This window comes from Protopterus annectens, chromosome 6.part0 (assembly GCF_019279795.1).
Source record: "Protopterus annectens isolate FY-2018-M chromosome 6.part0, PAN1.0, whole genome shotgun sequence".
Taxonomy (NCBI): domain Eukaryota; kingdom Metazoa; phylum Chordata; order Ceratodontiformes; family Protopteridae; genus Protopterus; species Protopterus annectens.
Window position 1 is genome coordinate 1,725,329,677 of NC_056737.1, and position 22,350 is coordinate 1,725,352,026.

Below are 22,350 nucleotides of genomic sequence, written 5' to 3' on the forward strand. Positions count from 1 at the left end.
CTTCTAAGTATAGGATTTAGATTAAACCAACGAAAGAGCTGAAACCGGATTCAATAAAGCATACACTAAGTGTACACTATAAGTACACAATCCCCTGGATTCAGCAAGCCCTGCATGGCGTGCAGAAACAGCGCAGGAGCTCCAGGAGGCAATATGTCCGCTGTGTGATCCAGGAATAAGCTGCAGGGATGTGCACAAGTGCTCTTCCACTATTCCTGCATGGAGCAGCTCCTGTATGCAAATTACCCCATTTGCATTTGCAAATGATCTGAATTTGCGATCCAGGATGCTGGCAGCCAGCTGTGCAGGAGTAGTGTAATCTGCAGAAATGTGCTCGGTTAGTAACCAATTACATTTCTGCAAACTACAAAATGGAGCTATGACAGCTCCAAATAAAGGGTGTATATAACATGAAAAGCATGCCAATGGCCAAATATATGGCCATTGGCATGGAAAACAGTTAAAAAAAATTTAATTTTTTTTTAGCCGATTTTGTCTGTTTAAGCATAGGACGCCATTATACTCAATGGCAGGCAGAAGACAACAGGGCCAGTGAATAGTGGTTGCTAAGTGGGAGGCTCAGTGTGGGACCTGTACCTATGCATCAGCAGGCAATCCTCTGCAAATGAGGGGAATAATACTGGATGCCAGATTTCCCCTCAATGCTAGTCAGCACCCAAGTGCTGGAATAGCTTGGTGCAAGCCTAGGAGTTAGCTAACATCATAAGAGGGTGTGTCAGGCATACTGTAAGTGGATTGGAGCCCTGTGGCTTGGGTTTGTCCTTAGCTTAGCAAAGCTAAGCAGGGGGGTGAGTCTGAGGCTGCCTAGCACTCTTTACATTGTCTAAGTGGTGTGCGTGCCGCACACCAGGTTTTAAATGAAAAAAAAAATAAACCAGAAAATAGCAGCTCTGTGCAAATTTCAGGACTCTGTTTGCACGGCGCACCCCTGGGCTTAAACAGGAATGCAGTGGGATGGGAAAACAACAGTAGGAAGGTAATCTAGGAGAACTAGCATAGCTGACAGGTGAAATGTATCAGAATCAGCCAATTATACAGGCAGCAGCCCATCGCAGCCCAGAACACTACAATAAACTATGCAAACACCTTTCCCCTATGTTTTTTCTCACATACTCTACATCACTGGTGTATACAAACAGGGAAATTTTAACAAACGAAAACAACAAAATGATAGGGGCTACAGCAGCTATCATACATCAACATGTGGAAAAAGCTGAATGTGGTGAGGATGAGAATGCTGTTGACCAACCCACAGTGAGGGGACGGAGAAGAGTATACAGACCCAGGCTAACCTGCCAGGGGCTACATGAGCTGGAGATAGTGGAAACTATAGGGTGGACAGGGACCTCCTACAGCAAATTGTTGAGCTGTGCTGGCCACGCCTGACACACAGAACTAACAGAGGGGAGCCCATCCCAGTGGATACCAAAGGTATGTGTAGGCCTAAGAATACTAGCCACAGGTACCTTCCAAAGGGCAACTGGGGATATCATGGGGATCTCACAGGCATCAGCATCCAGGGTACTCCACCAGTTCCTGGATGCCATGTCAGCACATGCCGGTGAGCAGGTATATTTCCCCAACACCCGTGAGGCGTTGGCCAGCAATATGCGTCTCTTCCACCAAACAGCAGAATACCCTGAGGAAGTGGGTGCTACAGACTGCACACACATATCCATCAAAGCATCATCCAGTGAGCAGGGTAGGATCTGCATCAATTGCAAGGGCTTCCCCTCCATCAACTGCCAGGTCGTGTACGATGCCCAGGGTATTATAAAAAATGTGTGTGCTGGCTGCCCTGGAAGCTATCATGATTCCCACATCTGGCATCTGACGCAGCTATAACAGAGATTTTCCATTGGAGACATCCCTTACAGTCACCTAGCGGGGGATGCTGGTTATGTACTGGAGCCGTGGCTGATGACATCCATCAGAAATGCACACACACTGAAATACGAACTCCATAATGAGGTACACGCACAGACCAGAATTATAATAGAGCGTGTGTTTGGGATGTTCAAGTCATGGTTCCAGTGCCTGGACACATCCGGTGGAGCTTTGCAGTATTCACCAGCTACATGTACCCAAATTGTCATTGTATGTGCCATGCTACACAATATGATCCTGTGGAAACAGCTGCAGCAGGAACAGCATGGGGCAGGGCAACACAGCCCCCCACCATTGCTGAGGCCTGCACAGGCACAGAGTGACTTGGAGGAGGAACAACCTGAGCCTGCCCCAGTAGGCAGAAGGAGGCATGCCCAGTATGCCCTGGCCTTGGCAAAGAGGCAACACATAGCACACATAGCACATACACTGACACAGTAGAGACCCAGGGAATGACACCTCTCTCTGACTCACACATACAATAAAAGGGATGCCAAACATGACACTACCTGTGCTCAACCATGTATAGGGAGTGTACTATGTGCATCTGACATAGGCAGCCCTTCAGCACCATCCTCAGTACTGGCACACCCACAAAGTAAGTCACTCTTCCTAATGGTTTAGGTGTTTTTTCTTATAAACACAAGGTGCAGGGTTTGAGTCTTACAAGGGATCATTAGCTAGGCTTAAAACGGTTTACAAGGGCAGTTAGCCTAGTACGAACCTATGACCAAGAAACATCTATGACCTATACTAATTGCCAAATGGAGTAGTATGCATTGTTACTTGTATCTATGGTATGGATGTGAGCATGCAAGGGAATTGGGTGGCTGAATGGGATGCCAGCAGATAGTAGACATCTATAGAGGCAGTATGAGATCTGTAACAAATACTGGTGTCACCATTGTAGCCAGTACTACACATGGTGACAAAACCCACTGCAGGAAATGTGCTGGGCCACATGTGTGTCAATATGACACAGACATGCCAGTCAGAGAGGTTCACATACCCAACATCAGTCTCAGCCAGCAGGATAGGTGTAGGCAAACACAAACAAAGGCTGTGCTAAGGCCTCTGAATGATGGCTATGGGTAACCTCCCCCAGGCCTACACAGACACACTACATCAGGTCAAGTAGTGGGTTGTTAGTTCTGAAGGGTAAGAAGTCAGAAACTGATATGTAGAAAAATCAAACATAAGCCCTGTAGTACACTGATATGCCTCTAGTCAGCATGGTAGGTTAAAACACAGAATGAAATGGAGTTCCTGACATACCAGTACAGTCATAGCAAATGTGCCCTCCCTCATAGCCCTACTATGGCAAGCCTGCTGATGTCAGTCTCTGAAATACACCTTTGGGAGGAGGAATAGCCCAATGATCTCTGTGGTGCATCTTATAACTGTGTAATGATGTAATGTGATCCCAGATGTGACAACTGTGTGTGTGTGTATTTGTCTGTGTAGGGATCAATGCTTTTTAGGCTAGTCACACTCATTAATATTCAAATGCCCTACTTAGGCAATCCTGTTGATGTCATTCACTTTGAAATACACCTTTGGGGAAAAAATAGCCCAGTAATCTCTGTGGTGCGTCTTATAACTTTGAAATGCTGTAGTGTGATAAATTAGTTAGGTAGGAGTTCTAATCCCAGACATGGCAACTGTGTTTGTCTGTGTAGGGAGCAATGTTTTTAGGCTCGTCACACCTACTACAATTCAAATGCCCTCCTTTGGCAAGCCTGCTGATGTCATTCACTTTGAAATACACCTTTAGGAAAGGAATAGCCCAGTAAGCTCTGTGGCATGTCCTATAACTATGTAATGCTGTAGTTTGATAAACTAGTTAGGAAGGAGTTTGAGTCCCAGACATGGCAACTATGTGTGTGTGTGTGTGTGTGTGTGTGTGTGTGTGTGTGTGTGTGTGTGTGTGTCTGTCTGTGTAGGGGGCAATGCTTTTTAGGCTAGTCACACTCAATACAATTCAAATGCCCTACTTTGGCAAGCCTGCTGATAGCATTCACTTTGAAATATACCTTTGGGAAAGACGTAGCCCAGCAATCTTTGTGGCACATCCTATAACTGCATAATGCTGTAGTGTGATGAACTAGTTAGATAGAAATTCTATTCCCAAACATGGCAATTGCGTGTGTGTCTCTGTGTAGGGAGCAATGCTTTTTAGGCTAGTTGCACTCACTACAATACAAGTGCCCTACTTTGGCAAGCCTGCTGATGTCATTCACTTTGAAATACACCTTTGGGGAAGGAGTAGCCCAGTAATCTATATGGCGCATCCTATAACTGTGTAATGCTGTAGTGTGATAAACTAGTTAGGTAGGAGTTCTATTCCCAGACATGGCAAGTGTGGATGTTAGTGTGTTTGTTTTTGTTTGTCTGTGTAGGGAGCAATGCTTTTGAGGCCATTCACAGTCACTACAACCTCCATTGCCCTTCTTTGGCAAGCCTGCTAATGTCATTCCCAGTGAAATATACTTTTGGGGAAAGAGTAGTTCAGTAATCTCCATGGTGCATCCTATAACAGCGTAATAATGCCGTGTGATATAGAAGTTCGGTAGGGGTTCTATTCCCAGACATGGCAAGTGTGGATGTTAGTGTGTTTGTTTTTGTTTGTCTGTGTAGGGAGCAATGCTTTTGAGGCCATTCACAGTCACTACAACCTCCATTGCCCTTCTTTGGCAAGCCTGCTTATGTCATTCCCAGTGAAATACACCTTTGGGGAAGGAATAGTCCAGTCATCTCTGTGGTGCGCCCTATAACAGCATAATGCTGTAGTGTGATATAGTAGTTCAGTAGGGGTTCTATTCCCAGACATGGCAAGTGTGGATGTTTGTTTGTCTGTGTAGGGAGAAATGCTTTTGACGCCATTCACAGTCATTACAAACTCCATGGCCCTTCTTTGGCAAGCCTGGTGATGTTATTCCCAGTGAAATACACCATTGGGGAAAAGAGTAGTCCAGTAATCTCCATGGCAGGTCCTATAACTGCATAATGCTGTAGTGTTATAAACTAGTTGGGTAGGAGTTCGAATCTCAGACGTGGCAAGTGTGTGTGTGTGTGTGTGTGTGTGTGTGTGTGTGTGTGTGTGTGTGTGTGTGTGTGTGTGTGTGTGTGTGTGTGTGTGTGTGTATGTGCGTGCCTGTGTTTGTCATTCATGTCCTGTGTGGAGGTGGCTGTGAATGCGTAACAACTGGACTCATTGTGGAGTGGGTTTTGCAAATATCTTATATGGTGGGCCTATTATATGTCACAATGTCCACCTTACAAGGATAACAGATGTCAAATAGCTGAGAGGCTGGGTGCCAATCCATATCCCTACATTTGACATTGAGGCCTGGCGAGCAAAGTAAGCAACCCTTGTATTACCCAGACAACACTCTCAACCCATGTCTCGTACACAAACACACTTGCCTGGGCAACAACCGCTATGTTGGTAGTACCCTGCATATTGCCCACAGATAGTAACCATGGTGTGATTGCAGTGGACTACAGAGGCATGGCACCCTGTCCAATCACTGCAATAGGCACATGATTGCAGACAGTGTGACTTCACTATGTTCCACTCTGGACAACTGCAACAACTGTGGTGCCATCAAATGTGACCCACAAAGGACATACCATGCCTTAAACACATGCCCTGTATGGACAGATTCCACTGACACCAGGGAATGCCTGTATCATGCTATCAATGTAGGTGCAGGGTCAACCTGGTGTCCATTACCAGTTCCTGCCACATGAGGCCAGGACTGGCACATCTGATGATAACAATCTGTGTACACAACATGGGCCAGACACCCCAGGTACAGTTCCACATGTCACTGAACATGCATGTTGGATGTGTGCACATCCCAGACACCATCCATGTCAAGGACTATAGAACACATACATGGCAAGCATTGCACAGCACTGGCCGCACACAATAGTAACCCAGGTGACTGGAAGGTGAATACAATACCCACCTGTGTGGGCCAATCCAGACACTACACCCATGAGCCACACTGCAGACCATTGCCATTTGGCCTGATGCCAAGGTATACCCTTCACCTAGCCTTGTATAGTCTTCTGGCTCAGTCAACCACTATACACCCTTGAAGCAATGCACCCATGCATGTCAGTACTGGCACCCTGTGTCTGTGTGTGTGGAGTATGATGTTTTCAACCACATTCACACTCACTACAACTCCAATTGGCCTACTGAAGCATGCTATCTGATGTCAGACACCTTCACATACCTTTTGCACATATAACATCCAGATAACCCCTGTGGTGCATGTGATACCTGCACATTACTGTATTGTGGCAAACCAGCTAGTTAGGAAGTCTATTCCTGACCCTGCCAAGTGTGACAATGTGTGTGAGTCCCTGAGAGAGTGTGGCTGTGTTGACGATGACACCTGTTCATGTGGACAGGCACGTGTACTACACCTACCTTATCGCTACTATATCATTGTTGCAGATATCACTCACCATCAGATATACCTTTGGACAGCTCCCCAATATGTAAGCTATGTAGCGCTTGCAATAACTGCATAAACATGTGATAGCGATACATAGTCAGTCAGGGGTTTGAAACCCTGTACTGATAGGTGTGTGACACAAGCATGCTTAGGTTTTACTATCTCACCCCCTCCCTGACTTACTTTGTCTCTGCCTGTCTCTCCCACTCCCTCACTGGTGGATGTGAAGAAGTACACCTGCTTTGCTTAGGCAGCAACTTGTGTTTTGTAAGTGATGCTCATGATCAGCTGATGGCCTCTGCACAAATTGCAATCCCCCTCTAGCTGATTGCATGTGGAACAGCTGTGGTAACATTCCTATAGCCAATTGCATGGAAACACACTCCAATATCTAGGAACATCATGTTGGTGTTGGGCCTTTTCATTCACTGTGAGCAGGACCTAAATCTGGTGTTTGGCAAATAGCATCACATATGGTATTGGGATTTACCTTTAACAACATACACTGTGGAAACAGGCCAACAGACAGGAGGGGGATGTACCAGACATGACTACAGAATGTAAGTGTTGCTCTTCTGCATTTGGAGTAATGTCTATTTTACAGGGTGTGTGTGGATATGGCTGGTCTACATGATTAAATACCTGTCATGACAGTGTTATGTGTTTGAGGAAACCCTCTCTGTAGGGTTATCTGCAGACTAGGCAGAAGGTGGAGCCTTTTGTTTCTTGTGTTACTCACAGAACACCTATCTGAGAACTGCAGTAGCATAGTGTGAGGATTGCAATCAGTACATGGTGACAGCCATGAGAGTTACTGATTCATATCCCTCATAGGACATATGTCACAACAAACCCTGGTACGGCAGTAAATGTATGAGGTTATCACAGCAACATGCCAATATTTGGTCAGTGTTTGTAGCTCCTGCCACAAGTCTGTCAACCTTTGTACATATGTCATGCAGTAAGAGGTGCATATGTTCTGTACACCATTATTTATTGACATCATACCTGATAACAAGCCAGTCAGATATCAGACTGCTAGACATGTTATGTATAGTAGGGGTTGTTTTTGAGGACATAACTTGGGCATTCTGCGGTTGTGTGTACAGTACTGGGGTCTGTGTACTTATGGTGATTGTCAACAGTATGTGTATTGGGCATATTTACCTTGGGCTGTGCACAGACTGTGGTAGATGCCATTGTTCTTGGTCCTGTTCTATCTGATGTTACATGCTGCTCCAGTGAATGGTACCCTATTGGCCAGATGAACACATGTCCCATACCACAGACAGGCATCAGACCACACTGTGTCATGACCCAGTGTATGTAGGATTAGTGTGTGAGTGGCACATATGAGGATGGTGTTTATCAGACAGTCCATATAGTGTCATATTAAGCTTGCTTACCATATGTGGCTGTGGCTGTGTTCACATTGGTTGTGGGTATGCACTTTCTCACAGGTGTCTGTTACTATGTGCTGTGACATGTGTGTATAGCCTGCTATAACTGCAGGTACATGTGTATACACCATACAAAATGTAGTCCAGTGTTGTGGCAGTCTGCCTGTAGTTTGCACAGTGCTTTGTGACATGCCTTGCAGCCTAGTGTAATTACCCAGTATGCTATGTCAAGTTATTTGCAAGACATACTGCTGCCAGGCCACCATAACTGTTGTGTATTTCTGACAAAGCAGTGGGATTCTGTACAGATGTATGTCACTAACTACTGGGTAGTATGTGGCCATGTGACCTCTGCACCACCAGGTATTATGTGTCAGGACAGACTGGCGTGTGTAAATGCATAAAAAGTGTGGGCATATGTAGTCCAGTATTTACATGCTATACCCATGCACATGGCTATTAACATCCACATTGTGAGGCATGGTCCACATGTCTCGCATGAAGGGGATTTGTGTACACCTCTGGACTGACCACAGAGGGCCATACTGTCCACATATATTGGTCATATCACTGCTGTAGTCCACAGGATCATTACTGTGCTAGCAGTGGTACTGTACTATGATGTCCTTAGGATGTCTGTCAGTAGCCATTACTGCACATGTCAAAAGTAGATGGGACCTTCCACACACGTCTGTTAAGACAACACCTATTATAGTAGCAACAATCTACATATATATCTGCAATACATACATGACATCCCCTTACACTAAGAGGTTGGGACTACTGGTGCTGAGGCAGGACTCCACTCCATTTTCTGGACATATGGTAAACATATATGTGTGGATATATATATATATATATATATATATATATATATATATATATATATATATATATATATATATATATATATATATATATATATATATATATATATATATATATATATATATATATATATATATATATATATATATATATACATATAAACACTCAAAATATACATATACACAGCTGTATATGTCTACACATATACAGATATATAGATACATATGCACATATTGTTATGGATATCAACATATATATCAACATAAATAGGTATATCTGTACACATAGGATGTGTATATATATATATATATATATATATATATATATATATATATATATATATATATTCAAAGAGCTCTACAAATGGCCATATATATGATGCACTATACAGATGTGTAGACATACATATGTATGAATATATATGTGTATGTACATGTAGATATATATCAACATATGTATATGTATATATCCATATTCATGTCATGTGTAAACATCACGGTTGTGTATACCTTCCCAGATGTATCTCACCATAGGTATCTGATATTTGTACATTTAGATATAACAACATATGTGATGTGACAGTAATATAAATAACAAGTACTACACATTTGTGGAAGTCAAAGCAATTGTTCAATACTATTCAACATGTGCAGTGACAAATATATTGGAAAAACAACAACTGTCTTCACAGCTGTCATGGCATAGTGGTTAACTGTTGTGACTATAGTGAAAAGGGTCCTGGGTTCAATACCTGCAAGGGCTGTTTATTTTATTGCTGGGCAGAACAAGAGCTGATGAATACAGAGTTGTTAAGGCAGTTTTGAGCAGCTTTAAGCATGTTTGCGTGAGTTTGTGCGAAGCTTAGTGGTGCTAAACTATGGTTAAACGTCCGGACGCTTACACCATGTAGGCTTTGCTTACCAGTGCACAAATCTGCTTAGCTGTTACATTGCAGCAATGCTGACACCTGCTAAGGATGGCTCAGCCCTGGTAACCAATGCTCATATCCCAGTCTGATAATATAGCAGGGTAATGACATCTGTAATAAGTGTATGTAATGCCATGTACAATACATACATCTATGTGCTATCCTTACAGTACCAAGGGGTGTGAGTGTCATGTCTGGGACACACAAGTATATAAGACCTGTACAGCACTGTTATCTTTGTGAATGTGTTACATACAAGAGTAGTAACCCAGGTAACATGCTTTCACACTGGCATGTAGTTTATCATGGCAGTACTACTGTTGACAGTGATTTCCCAGGCAATGTAGAGTGCTAAATGTAGTACTGACAACAAGCACACCTGCAGGCATAGCTGGACTCTGAGGCCTCACTGTCATGTTCCTGGTGTGTGAGCTGTGTGACAGTATATATCCCCTACTGGATAATGATCTGACATGTGGAATGTAACTGTAGACTACAGTTTGTACAGCACATGTCAGTGAGGGCTTCCAACATGTAGTAATGGCATACATATTGTTGTCGACACATTCATCCTACTGCATAGCTACTTGCCAAGCTGATGTCTATCAGATATGCAGATGGGAGCTATCCAGCTTGAATATGTACAAGCAACCTATGCTTGACTGACACTGGCATGTCTGCCCAGCTGTGTTATAACTGCCACATATAGGAGACAACACCCTGTACACACCACATGCTATGAATACCTCCACTACACTACCACAGTCAACAGAACATGCTTGTGTACAGGTCTCCATCACAGACACTAACCATGTGTTGTAATACATGTTGCATACATGTCAACTGGATCACCTCAGTTGCCATTTGCAGGAGGCACACAGAGGATTGGCTGATGCAGGCCACTCTCACCCTGAGGGTCACCACAGTGGTGTCTGTCGATAGATTGCCTGCTGGCACATGGCAGGTGGCATGATACCACTGTACACACATCCCCTATACAACCCATCTCTCCATGGACAATAGCCAGATACACACCTATGACCACCTGCAGCGATGCACCCCAGTACTGACACATCTTTACATGTGCATTACTGAGGATAGCAGTGTTTGGGTGTTAGTACACCTGTAGTTGGGAATACCATGAGGGCCTTCACAACCACCGCAACACCCATTGCCACAGTCAGATATGGCTGCTGCTGTATCGGACATTACATGTACCCTGTTAAGCTCCTCTCCCTAATGGCTGCATGAGCTTTGCAGTACCAGGACAACAGTGTTGTACAAATGGGTCGATAGGCATGGGATACCCACTGAGTTCTGGCAAGTGTGTGTATGTGTACATGTCTGTATATATGTAGGGCACAGCATTCTGAGGCCACATACTCCTATTAGAATACGCATTGCCACACAGTAGTATGGATATTGTTGCTGCTGCCCATAGGTGAGGCATGACAATGCAACACCCTATTATGCCTGTAGCATGTGCATTAGATGCATATCCCTGTAGTACCACTGTTGGGATACACAATGGGTTGTATCGCAGTTGTGGGCAATGTGTGATGATGTGTATGTCAGAATGTCATCATGGGTTCCAGAGAGTAAAATATCCACTGTGGGATGTGGGTGCTGTGTACACTGTCATTACACCATGGTACACCCGGTATATGTCTCATGTACCACTTTATGGTGACCACTGTCACCATCAACCATACAGGTAACTGGTACCACAGTCCAGCCTAATTCTGCATGTGCTGTGTGCAGCCTACCTGTAACTCATTGGACACACAGATAAGTTAGTTAGCACCGTCAGGCCCAGGTCTCTCGGATGTGTGTCTGCCTGTTATGTGTCTGTTAATGTGTATATGATGGTATGTTACACTATGTATTGTCCATATACAACCATTACATCCCTCATTACCATACTGTACATGTCTGGGGACGTTCTGCATGTAACATGTAACCTGGAACACACCTCAACCTAAACACTGTGTGATGTGTGCAATGAAATCCACGCAGTTCAGTAGCACTACATACCTAGGTAGGGGTCTAGTCCCAGTGTTGCCAAGTAAGATTGTGCATGTATGTGGACGAGTCTGCATCAGGTTGCTGATTGTACATGTCCCAGTTGGTCACCTGTCCATGTGGCACAGCCAATAACTGTTATGCAAACCTGTGACATGCGTTCAACTGTACCCTGGATATGTCACAGCCATGGTGTCACCGCAGTGCTATACCCCTTGTAGAATATGACTGCAGACCATCCACCTGCTGACACATGTACACCTATGACACAAATGGATAACATTATGGAGACCAAAATCACCCAGTGTTATTAACAGCTGTAATGCATCATTGCTGGACAGCTACACTACCTGACATGTATGCATTAAACATTATTCCTGACAACATGTTACACTTCAGTACATTGGTACACTGTAGTGCAGTCACTGTGTGTATCACAACCATATTAGTCTGTCCCTGCATCGATGTTATGGATAACAGGGATGTGGCACAGTTATCATCATATACACATGGTGTGTTGTTGATTTGCCAGAGACCGAGGGTGGGCCATACATTTGACATAATGTATGTGGGTGAGGGGTGTAATTAGTTGAACTGGGCATGGCGATGTGGTGTGTGTCGGTATGGGGTTGCCCTAGGTGTGTTCTTATAGTGTGTAGGCATGCATGCACACAGTTCTGCCATGTGGCTGCCCTATACAGGTGTTTTTTGGACAGCTGCAGAATATACCTGGCAGGGTGTGCAGTTCACCACCTCCAGCCATGGACATGCGGACTGTGCTTGTCAGCAGTTCCATGGGCATGTCCAGGTACAGGCCTCAATGTGCTCCTCTCCCCTGATGATGACAGATGTCCTCTGGAGCCAGGTCCTTCCTGGAACTGGCCAGGGCCATGTGCATGTGGCCTGATGTGGTGTGGTGTAGACAGTGCCCCCCTGCAGTGCTGGGGCTGGTACTGCCACTATAGTAATGCCTTGGTGTCCTAGCATGTCCAAGTTGACTACCAGCTGTTGGTGTTGCTGGCCTTCGTCCATGCGACCGTCGCCGCACTCCCACCACATGTTCAAGCATGGAAAAAACATGGTCGATGAGGCCCACCATCTCACCAAACTGTCTATCCATTACCTTGGTATGATCATGGAGGGCACCAGATAGTTCATGGAAGTTGTCACTTGCAGATGTGAGAGCAGCCCTCTGCAACCTCAGGCCCTGTCTGATGTACAGTTCCATTCATGCCTGTGCCCCCATGACAGTTTGAAACATGTGCCAGGCGGTACCAGTTGTGGCGCTTCTGCCAGGGGCATGATGACCAGCAGCCCTACCACGAGCACCCTGGTACATCTGCCTATGTGGTGCCCTGCTGGACATCTAGCTATACCTGCTGTGACCAGACACAGTAGGCATGGATACCACACTCTCCTGTGCACTGCCACTAACCGCCAACTGTCCCTCTGCTATGTCCACTGGTGAGGGGGGTATGTATAGGCACTGTGTGTGGGGTTGGGGTGGCTAAGAGGGGGATGTCAAATGGTGCAGTTTTGGCCCCTGACAACCCCACCTGTGCCTCAACAGTACTATCATCATCTTTCGTGTCTGTATGGACACCAACATCAGATTGCATGCAGGAGGGACCCTGACCCACCTCGCCACCTGTGGTAGAAAACAAGAAATGCACTTTAAGACATGTACAGCATTGCATAACAGTACACACACACACACACACACACACACACACACACACACACACACACACACACACACACACACACACACACACACACACACACACACACACACACACACACACACACACACACATTCACCTTAATACCTCCTGTCCCTGATTTTACAGACAGTCCCACATTTATTCACATAAGTTCGCCATCCTGCATCACATATGGTAAAATACACGCATTAATACCACTCATTAACGTATCATTGCTCTAAATGCCTAGACAAGTGATCACAGCACAACAACTGCTTCTCCATTACCTCCTTGACTTGAGTGGAGTAGGTTTTACATGGCCTCACTGCTGTCATTCAGTGTTCACCGTGTTTATGTCCGGACATCATGAGAATGGCCCCTATATGTTAGGGGCTACTATGTTCACTCCATAATGTCACACACTGGAGTGTCATGTGTAAGTATTGCTCAGTACATGCCAAATCTGCTGCTCAATCAACCTATCATGTGACAACTTTAATATATGGATACCCTCCCTGGTGTTGTCTAGTAATTCCCCAATGTATCTCTAGTGCTGCATATGTCAGTTGTCATTCACCTCTCTGCTGATTGCAATATTAAGGGTATACCTGGTGTCCACTTTCCCTCCCAATGCATGTTCCATGCTACAGACCTTATTCTACTATCAGCTGTCCTGAGATTACATATCAGACAAGTATGCCTTGTATGCCATGTTTCAGTCCATGTCCATGTACTGCACGATACCAAAGGGAAGTACTGGCGTATGAACAACCCCACAATCACACACATGCATACATGGACACCCACATAAACACACACATGCACACACACATCCTACATGCATCAACCACCCTCCACTCCACCAAATTGCACTTACAGACAGAATAACCCCCCCCCCCACACACACACACACATACACACACACACACACACACACACACACACACACACACACACACACACACACACACACACGCACACACACGCACACACACACACATAAACAGGTGAGGTTGCACAAAGATAGTACACACAGTCCTCCCATTACCCATCTGTCAACATGCATAACATATGGTACTCAGCATGCAGTGCAGCTATAGTCAATCCATGCTAGCAACAGTATACATGTGTGTGATGCATGGGCTGTGTTAGTAGGTGATGCCCCTTCCCTTGGAAAACAATGCACCCATGTACACAGTATTGCTGTGCACCTGTTCTGCACCCCACCATGTACTGTGCATCAAACCTCAAAGGTGTACAACCCATTGCTGAACATGTAGTACTGTGTCAGTTATGTCTGCTCTAATGCTCACAGCCCCTATGTTTTTCAGTGACACATACCTGGCATGATATGTGGACAGATGTATTTTGTCAATACCTGATGTCTGGTTTACAGATCTCAACATCAGCGGTGCTTATATGACCAATCCAGTACTATTACACTGACAACCGTCAGACCATACCATGGCTATGGGGAGTGTATACACCCTTATTGATATGACACACTCCTCCTTGATATGCTATGGGACCACATCACCGCATATATTAACAGTACATGAGCCTGATATGTAACATATGTCCTGTGCATTCACATGCAACATCTAAGAAATGGGTTAGGTGTGCAGATGCTGACTGCAATGCTTACACTCCATGGGTGCATGTGTGTGCACGCCGTTATCATGATGGTTTGTTGCACATATTGTTATTTGTACTACAGCAGTCACTATTCCTGGCAGGGGTATACTAGCATGGGCCATCTGCATTTGCCAGTGTATGGTCATTCTTCACTACACATGTTCCCCAACTCTGCACGATTGCAAGGTCTAGTCATGCATTTCCCTTGGTGTTCACACACTGCCGTCACTATTGCTGTGGGGGTATGGTTACATCAGCCACAGCTCCTGAACCTGACTGTGAGCAGATACAGCCATTCTTAGCATCTTTAGTTGCCCTGCTGCAGTGCACTGGTGTGTCATGCTGGCACACCCTCCCCACCTTCAGCCTTTTTGCAGATGTTTGACATGTATGGCCTACACATGTGTGTCAATTTGCAGTGTCCCATACACTGAACAACATGTGTTACAGCCTATTCAAAGCTAATAATGTGGGCCACAGTAATATGTTATGCCATAGTTAGATCTGTAACAGTTATCATTGTAATACTGGTATAGACACTGTTGTTGCACTGTATATGGGTGATGTTTCACACATGTCCCTACTGTAGGCCATGTGCCCCACCATTATGTTCTTCCCTGTGGACACATTTTGCAATGACAGATATTAGTTACCTTGCAGGTGTCTGACATACCCTTCTGATACCCCATCATGGTCACCACTGTGGTGCAGTGCATTTAACAATAACAATACGTGAACATGTATGGCATGCACCATGGGTAGGTGTGTAAGATGTGTGCATGGAATATACCATAGCCATTACATGCCCAGTGTACTGGCAAGCATCAACATAAACCATACTCACCAGCTACAGGCCGCTGCCTTGGTGGTATACCAATGGGACCTACATAAGAGAGTGCAAGATGTGATGTCAGTGGCCGCAGGAATGGCATTGCTACAGGGTGGGTGCAGAATTACAGTACATCAACAGTACAAGTCCACAATACTACCATTTATGCACATCTGTTTATTACTGCTATGCAGCAACAATCTATATATATGACATGTCACATATGCATGATCTGCCTGTACAGATGCGGATGCATAGGCAACAGTGGTCTACTGATGTGCCCTGTGGCCTTACCTGCACACTCCTCAGCTGGTATGTGGGTAGCCCCCACCTCCACAATGTTCTCTGCCAGTTGTTGGGTGTGCGGGTGGGCAGGTGCCATGAGGCTGGCGGGGAGCACCTCAACACATGTCAGGGGAGCTAGATGGCATGACCCCCCCTGTTGCGAGGTGATCCCACCAGACTGCAGCAGCACACTGATAGGCTTTGTGAAGCAGATCAGAATAATGATGCCGGACCTGCTCATAACTGCAGTTATGCAGGCCGACATCATTGACCCTGTGGACTAGATTGTTTCACAGGGTGGTCCACTCCTGCTTCTCATGGGTGGCCATGCTGAACAGAACAGGATAGTGCTATATTAGGTGGTTCAACACAACCTCATTTTCTGCTGCTGAGTATGCGGGTAGACGGCCGTGGGACATCTTGCCTGAAAGACATAAAGATGGAAACAGGTCTGAGCAACTCATACAGCAAGGTTACCATAGTTCTTTCATCTTTGTCAACCCCCACCATATCAGTGACAACAACCTGTTCACACAACTCAATATGTATGGCTACAGCTTACCTACCAGTGGGACATATATTCTATTGTACCACACTTTGTGTTATGTGTTTGTAGCCATGTTCCCTGTGTGGTCACTATCATTGCTGGCCTGTTACGGACTATTTCACCTGCATGCCATTGTCAGGGCCACTATGGTTCCATATATGCATGTGGTATGCTTGCTATGTGATTGCTGCACATCTGTCATTCTGTGTTATTGGGGATATCTAAGCATGCTGTTGGGCATGTTCCGGGATTGTGTAGACTATTACTACCCACATATGTTCTATAACAGTGACACAATAGCATGTTTAGGGAATAGTTGCCAGCAGAACCACCTCTCCATCCTCATCTGTCCCTGTTACCAGGCCACATCACATGTGGGACCCACCCTGGGGGCTCCTCATCTACTGGCCCAGCACTACCTTCAAGTGGAACCACCTCAGGGGATGCTGTCCTCCTTCCTGGGGGCACAGACAGACATGATCCTGTCACCCAAGGTCAGGTCCAGGGTCTGTTCCATAGGGGGCTCCACAGACTCTTGTGGGATGTGCTACAACACATCAAGGCACCCAGTACACATTCACAGGGTCTACATGCTCCTCCTGCTCAGCCTCCAGGCCAGGCACCTTCAGGGCCATTGACTGCTGTTGTGAGTAGCAATGTGTGGGAGCCTTGTTCCCATTGTTTCTATATGAGGGCCCATGGGGCTTCCACATCGCAGACCACACACACTATCCAGGGTGTTTACCCAACACATGTGTCATATACCACCCCTGTATGCTGTCCTCTATATTAACCAAGCCGAACCATCTCCACAAATATACCTGCTATCCTTCCCCATATTCCCTACTTCACAGACAAGGGCAATGTGGTCCCAATAAGGGGTTCACATGTGACATACCCATCTATGTTGCACACACTTACAGCAGTATATATCTGTGTGTATTGTTATGTGTGCTGTTCACTCACACATAGCATGCAGCACTGTGATGGTAATATAGGGGGCATGTATTTACATACATAAATGTGTGTGTCTGTATATATGTAGACATACGCATATATATATGTGCAGATATATATTTTATGTGGTATATATGTGTTTTCATATATATATATATATATATATATATATATATATATATATATATGAGTATCTGTATATCTGTAGACATACATATATATATATATATATATATATATATATATATATATAAATATATATATATATATATATATATATATATATATATATATACACACACACACACACACACACATATACATACCTATATATGGGGTACATTCAAACATCAGGTCCACAATATCTAACTTTCCTTCCTGTACAGCTGCACTGTTCTGCCTTGTTACAACACAGACAGGTGCCACATATGGGCACAGCTTAACATTAAGGGGGTATATATAGCGCCATATTTCAGGTAAGCCTATTGCACACCTATGGCATTTCAACATGCTACAATATATATTAACCTGTGTGTCCTGCAAGTGGTTGGCTCTGGAACCCACGTGTCCATCATTATGGCATTACTTCCACCACCAGCTATTGGCCACAGTAATATACATCCTTTCCATTACACAACACACACTATATTGGCTTACATCTTGTCAGTTGGCACTGCTCTGCACAGTTGACGGTTATGGCCCACTACCCACAGGGACAGACTCTAATGTCCATAACAGTTGTTCAGCTGAAGATCATTACAACAGCAACACCTGATGGCACATATATATCATTCCACGTCATCTACTCCAGTATTATGGACCAAGTACTACAGTCAATTACACGCATATATATATCACATACCTGTTGTGGGAATGAGGTCTGTTGTGGATGGTGTCCTTGTAGGAGGTTTTTTTTTCTCTCCTTAGCTATGGCCTTAGCCTGCTTCCTTTGCTTCTGTTTTTGGTTTGGTTGTGGGTGTGGTTCTGGTTTTGGTTCTGGATCTGTTTTCTGTTTTCTCTCTCTCTCTCTCTCTCTCTCTCTCTCTCTCTCTCTCTCTCTCTCTCTCTCTCTCTCCAGTAAATGGATTGAGCTGCTTGGAAAAAATTGCAGCATGGCTTTTGTAGGTTATGCACATGATCATGTGATGGCATCTGCACCAGTCAGTGTCCTCCACTTGCTACCTGCATGTAGCATGAGGTGTAATACCACCAATTACAACTGTCATGGCAACCCACAACTATAAATCCCTACATCATGTGGGGATGATCCCTTTACCTTTCCTGTATGGTGGACATCCTTCTTGTGTGTGGGCAGCAGTGTTACAGACAGCAGGTAGCAATACCTCTTACAAGAGCACTTGCACACTCAGGCCAGCTACATATTTGTATGAGGTTCCAGAACTACAAACAGAGTGTGAGTAGTGTTGTATATGGATTGTATAGCACCAGTGTTACAGGGTTTGTGTGTACAAACTAGTTTAACATGGACTGCAGTCTGTCTGCATAGCTCTCAACTGTGTGCCTATCCACTTGATAGCCAGAGGTGAGTGTGTTATGTTTTGCCTGTCCACCACACAGGTCTTGTGTCATATATACCACTCGCTGTGTGTGTGTTGAGTGCTATCAGTACATGGCCTCATCCATTTGTGTTTCTGACTTCATATTCCTGACTAAGGGTATGTTGCAGACTATCCTGTAACACCAGCGACTTGCTTAGTGTATGACAACACTATTTCACATATGGGCCTGTGTTCCAGCCTCTGTCCTCCACCTGCATACCAGGCTTTGTCATTATAACATGCTGTCAGGGGTTGTTATGTAGTGGCCTGTGATTATGTCATGCTGCCATTCCAGCCATCATTCCACTGCTGTTGTGGCCCCCACACATATTGTTGGGTTGAGTCCAAATAAGGGTGGGCTTCATCTGCACAATACATGTGTGCCCTTATGCAGTCCAGAGGTCAGTGTATGTAACAGTGGTATATGCCCCTGAATGTCAGTCTAAGGAGGGTGCACCATAACTAATCTAGACTGTTACAACATGGGAGGGGTATCAGGGGTAAACTGCCTTAAGGTATCTGGATGTACATTGCCATACAATTCACCTTGGGTAAATGCAGGCCTACTGCTTCCTGCCATACAGACTGTTCTGTTTGTCAGTGTGAATGTGATGGTTTCAGTTATGCCTTGTTATGTAACAGATACATCCCATTGTGTCAGCTGAAGTCTTTACCCCCTAAGGATTGTGTACAGAATGTAGAGACTGATGGACTATACATATGAATTAATTACTGTTGATTGATGGTTATCCTGTGGCCCAGTCTGTCTTTACTGTTGTACTACTTGAAGGCCTTGGCCTGGACAGCAACATATGTTATGATTTCCGGAATCCTTTTTTAATTGATCTGTTTGAGAGTTGCATTAGTCTGTTTATATGTATTTCAGAGTCTAAACAGCTATATGACATGGCATATACGAGGTCCTCGAGGTTGGAATGTCGGAAGGGGGTGGGGGTAAAATGGCGGCCGTAGGCTACATGGGACATTTCCTTTTGTTGTAGGAATCAGATTAAGAAAATTTATTATTGCGGTATTATTCTCATCTTGTAAAAAAAAGGGTGCTTTATTTGTAACAGAGCGACGTGAAAGCACGAGATAAAGAATGGATTCGTAGGGATTCGGTTCAAAAGTGTGCCTGGTGTTTATGTTTGGAGATTTAACCTTTTTTAAATACAGAAGTACATACAGTTGGACATCAAGGAAACTATTTTTATGTCCTAGAAATCGATAAATGGAATGACAATTTTGGTTAAATGTCACTACCTACTACCAAGCCCTGTGCTGAGACACAGCCTGTCCCTCTATCAGCAACCCTGTAAGGCTATTGAAATCCTAACTGAACAGAAGGGAAACCTAACCTCTATCAGCAACCCTGTAAGGCTAAGGAAATCCAAACTGAACAGAAGGGAAACCTAACCTAGAAGCCCTACAGGAACTATCTAGACTCTCTGCGTTCAGCCTCATAGTGTAGGTGATATCCTACAGCATCTTTAGGATTTAACTATAAACGTGTGAGTGCTTTAAATTCAAATTAATTGTGAATGCATTAAACTTAAACTAATTTGGAAGGGCCAGCACACCCGCGGAACTACCCCTTTGACCATCTCTTTACTATCTTACCCCCCACCTCCTGTCTTAGTGGATTTAGTGTTTTCCCTACATCTACCACTAGAAGGCAGCAGACCTCAAGGCATGGAAAACTGTTTCTTACTGGAAGTAGAAATCCACTAGCTCTGTAGACCAGCTTTTCTCTGCTATCCCTGCTTGTACCTTTTACTTAAGTAATTACCCCCCACCCATAAAAAGTTGTAAAGGGAATTATCCTTGTTAAGTCTGAGAGTTATAGAAACTAGACAGCTTTTCTGTCAATTACTACTCCAGCCACTGGCCCCCTTAATTAACTCTCTGTTTAAACTTACTTTTCTTGCCATAGAACTATTTATAAATATATTTCTCTGTGCTATAGAACTCTTTACTCTTACCTTTCTCACTTACACAGCTATACGTTTGTTCACCATTTTCTGAGAAGTAGCAACAGAAAGTGTCTCTTACCTATCCTAAGCCTGTAGAACACAGTCTCTCTGCATAACCGATTGCCTCTCAGCCTCTCTCAGCTCTGACCGTCTCCGTTCGCCCTATGGGCTCACTCCGCTCCCCTAGCCTACCCCCAATTCCCACACACCCCCAGAGGTCCTACACTTATACTTCCCTAACCACGCCCTTTCTGTCTTCCAACCAATCCCATACATCACTTCATCCCATAAACTTTAGCCACACCTTTTTCCTTTTAACAATCACTCACAGTAAGCCACACCTTGAGTACCATACCATATCCCTTTACTCTTAACTAATATGTATTAGTGCCCTCTTCTCTACACTTCCCTCATCCTTTTGTCTTCTTTTCTCCTATTTTTCAATCCCAACTTCTTACTCCTCTCATTTATAATCCCAACAGGATGCCTCTGGGTAATCTAACCAAGCTAACACTTGTAGTTATACTTTCAACTGTCCTCACCTCTACCTACTTTCTCACCTCCTTTGAAAAACTGTACTATTACCATTTTAACCACTCTCTAAAACAAACAGCAATTCACACTCATATAGCATCTAATAGTCATACTAATATAACTTCCATTCCCAGCTACCTACTACCTAAATACCATAAACTCTCCCACATTAAACACAATAAACCCACAATAAAGAAAGTGAAAATTCAAACTAACCTCAGGTATAATTCAGTAATAAAAATAAATAATCCCTCCTTAAAAGATGGTGACATCCATCCCAACCCTAGACCTACCAACCCCATCACCCTAACGATCCACCCCAAACTCAATAAATCTTTCCTAATAGGACATCTAAATATCCAAAGCATTAATAATAAAGCAGCCCACCTCCATGCCCTTCTAGATATTCACTCCTTTGACATCTTCTGCCTCACTGAAACTTGGTTGAAACCAGAAACTAAAGACAATGAAATCATTCCCCAAGGTTATAATATAGTGAGACAAGATCAAACAAAATGCAAAGGTGGTGGAGTAGCAGTTCTATTCAAAGATGGACTTCATATCTCCACCTTACCATATAATCCAACCCAGGATAGTAACGCAGAAGTCCTCATCACTAAACTTCAAATCAACCCAAACAAATCTTTATACATTATCTGTATTTACCTAACACCTGGAAATAATATCTCTACAATAGAGGCTATACTAAGCTGGGTGTCTTCAACTTACCCCCAAGAAACAATAATACTAGGTGACTTTAATATTGACTG